The sequence below is a fragment of the Ruditapes philippinarum genome, unplaced genomic scaffold (genome assembly GCF_026571515.1).
Source record: "Ruditapes philippinarum isolate M1 unplaced genomic scaffold, ASM2657151v2 ctg3531_1_1_1_1, whole genome shotgun sequence".
Classification (NCBI taxonomy): Eukaryota; Metazoa; Mollusca; class Bivalvia; order Venerida; family Veneridae; genus Ruditapes; species Ruditapes philippinarum.
In genome coordinates this window covers 59,037-62,753 of record NW_026862320.1, presented here as the reverse complement: position 1 = coordinate 62,753, position 3,717 = coordinate 59,037, and the positions used below count along the sequence as shown (strand labels likewise).

At 30.2% G+C, this 3,717-nt stretch overlaps 1 long non-coding RNA gene across 1 annotated transcript; it reads left to right on the top strand.

Annotated features, from left to right (window-relative positions):
* Positions 1–801: 801 nt before the first annotated feature.
* LOC132718643 (uncharacterized) lies at positions 802–1,815 on the top strand. Its single transcript, XR_009624127.1, has 3 exons — positions 802–927; positions 1,096–1,195; positions 1,417–1,815. It is a non-coding gene; the product is annotated as an uncharacterized LOC132718643 (long non-coding RNA).
* The last annotated feature ends 1,902 nt before the right edge of the window (positions 1,816–3,717 follow it).

Genomic DNA, 3,717 nt, shown 5'->3' with positions numbered 1-3,717 from the left:
TATATTCAAAATTAGCGCTTAAATTTAACAAATCAAGTTGGAAATAAATTTTCACTTTATATTAACGCTTTAAATGTTAGTTAATATGTTTTGTTGTTTGTTGTTTTATTTTTTAGTTCTTTATGAATAATATTAATTAATAAATTAATATTAGTTAAAACCCCGTTGATAAAATAACGCTGGTCAGGGGAAGTAACTGTTGCGGTCTATGATTTTGTTTGTTGTCTATGATTATCGTTCGTGCAAATGGTGGCGCTCTTTGGAAAATTTGAAAACAACACGATTGGCACTTTATTTGAATTTCGAAGGTATTAGCGTAATGTTTTACTTTAGTTTACTGATTATTTTCTGAAATATTATTATTTATTCTTAAAATTCTACTTTAATTTACTTTATGAAATAAATGAGAGATGAAAACACATAATTGAGTTGATTTGACACGTTTTCGCGACCTGATTGAATGATTTCGGTTCGGTAGGCCTTGTAAGCATGACGTTATTGATGTCCTTGGCAATTTATGATTTTAAAAATCTTGTCTTTCTTTAATTTATTTTTCATATTATTAAACATTTGTCTGTACTATATCCTAATTAGAATTTAATCAATTATAAAATTGAAACCTATTAAGTAGTTCGGCCCACATAATTTACGTCCCAAGACAATATATATAACTATGTCTATGTTTAAATTTTAGTGATAGTATACTACAGTGTTATTAAGTTTGAAAAAATACATTATTATTAAGTTAAATAACTAAGTTGAGTGTTAAACTTAAAAGTTGATTAGTCGCAAATTTATAGGGAATAATAAATCTATTTCTGTTTTTTTATATATTATTTTATATTCTAGATCCTGGTCCTGGCTGAAATTTAGAGTATTGCAGCTGTAGTCTGTATACCTTACACTCAACATGAAAAGGACTGTCAGGTTTGTTAAATTGAAATTAATTCTTATTAATTTATATATTTGAATTTATTAACAATACAAAGTATAAATTTTTCAACTACTGGATATTTATCTTGTCTTAAAATATATTATTTTCTGAATATTCCTGTAACATTATTAATATAAAATTTACACATTTGTTGATTTCAGGATGCTGCATAAAATGGTCTTAGCTAGAGCCTAGAATGTTAATTTCTTGGGAATATGCTGCAAGCAACTGACGGGGAGCAGTTTTTCTTACCAATCATAGGTGAGACTTTTAAATAGCTTCTTTTTAAAAAGATTTTGTTGTCTTATATACAGTATTTGCTGTCAATATGAAACTTAGCTATGTTTTAATTTTTATGCTGTTTTATGATGTAAATCTTAGAGAAAAGCATTTTAAGATAAAAAAAACAAATCTCTAAGTTGAGTAATTTTATATATAATTTGAGATTGATCAAGTCAACAACTTCTTATTTTTATTTGCAGAAGCAGTAAGAGACAGCCAAAGAAGTACTCAAACACCTGACATACCCAGAAAGATCTAGAAGAAAAGATTGGAACAGATTGTAGCTTTATTGTTAAAACTATTAAAGTGAATTTAAGCTGCACTTGAACTGTATTTTTTAAATAAAATATCTGAAGTATTTAATATTGTCTTGATATTTTGTTAAACTTGGTTACTTTGCTTTATATCCAAAAATTAAAGTATGGTGGGTTTTCAACGTTGAAATGACATTGAAACTTCAACGTTGTACCAACGTTGAAGCTGCAACGTTGTATCACCGTTGAAATTTCAACGTTGTTTCAACTTTCAAATCCGAATATAAATCCAACCTTATTTCAACGTTGAAATATGACCATAATTCAACGTTGAAACAACGTTGATGTGCCTGCTGGGCAAGGTCCATACTGAGTTTAAATGTCCACAACAGATTATAAAAGAATGATAAAATAGCCCTCCATCAGCTGTTATACTTGTATAATTGGAAAGTAATAATATATTATATCTGTAATGTATTAAACACAATACACAATCTGTCTTCTTTTACAAATTGTCATCGATAATAAAAAAGGCATTTTATTGAAAAGCTGCCTCACATAAATATGAACTTCATTAATAAGTCGTTTTTATTTGTTTGGGTCGTCAGACCAAACAAATAATGGTAGCGAAATTTCAGAGTCTAATGCTATTAATTGCAAATGCCGAAAGTAGTCCACTTTTTTGAAGCGGTTACTTCCCTTTATATGTACACTTACGCCGAAAAATTCAGGGGAAATCACTGCGTAAATTGGGTCAAAGACAGACGCATTAATTTTCAAGCAAAATAATTCCCGAATGGTCGAAGATTTCTAATATTGTTTTATTGTATTTTCTGATCGAAAATAAGTAAATACAAAGCGGACATTCAATCTCTGACACAGAAGTTTCACGAAAAACCTAACAACAAGTAGTTCTCAAAACAGCTTAAAACTAGCGATTTAAAAGAAAGAAATACTTTTATTTTGTTACAAGTATCCAACAAATTACAACGCATTCAAAGTTTAAAAATAGCGTTGGCTTATAGAATTGTCAATAAATGCACAAACACAAATTACGCGGATGAATATGATTTTATCAATGAAAATACTATGTTTAGCGATGTCAATTACCGAATACTACACAAACGGAGTAGTGGAATATATAGATTCTACATGTCGGACTGTTTAGGCGAGAAGGTTTTCGCTAAATTATTTACTTCAATTTTAAACAACAGGTTTATCCAGAACAAAATACCTCGTAATTAATAAGGATTACAAACCGAAATGCAATGGAAGTTCTAAATTTAGAATGACTTGATGTTATTCAGACAATGTTTGTATAGCTTCTCCGTGGTGCAGGGGTAACGCTCTCGCTTAGTGTGTGAGAGGTCTGGAGTTCAAATCCCAGTCGAGGAAACTTTTTTTTTTAATTCTTTTTTAAGTGTCTTTGTCAAGGAAGTAGTCATGATATGCAAGGATAAAGTGTGGCTGTCGTAAAAAATGAACATAAATGATTTTTTGATGCAACTCTAGTTATGCAAAATTCCGTATGTATCAAACTCTGGTGCCTTGCGAGATGAATTATAGTACATAAAAATAAACTTATACAGGAAAATACATACAGATATACAGTACGAATTAGATTGCAAAGATCAGAAAATACCACAGAACTTGCAGCCTTTTGATTCTTTATAAATATACATGCTTATAGTAAGCTCCAGGATTATTTACATCTGTGTTAAACAGTTAAAGTCGTTACAAGCCCTAATTTAGAATAATATGGTTTTCTTCAGGCCTTTCACATATAAATTCACCGTGGCTGAGGGGTTTTCGCACTCGCTTAGGAAGCGAGAGGTCTGAAGTCCAAATCCCAGTAAAGGAAAACTCTTTTTTTTTCTTCAAATTGTTTAAGTCAAATAAACATTGGATTGAATATCAGTGTTGCAATAAGTCTTATAGCCAATTTACTACAATTAAAACGCTGGAAAGCATTGGTGGCACTATAATCTCACAACCTGTACTTTTCTTACATTCTGAGACCCAAACAAATTCAGCGCCTTCTGTGCTTTGATTTCATTTGTAGACTAGCAACATTTCTAGCATTTAACACTCCAACTTGACAGAAGATAATTATGATCTAATCACGTGTTAAGATAATTCTTCATGTGTTTTATATTGGAGCAGGGAGCAGGTATTTGAAATAGTATAGTTTATGGAAATAATTACTTCGTTCACAATGTGTATATCATGTTAATTTGTGGGAATATG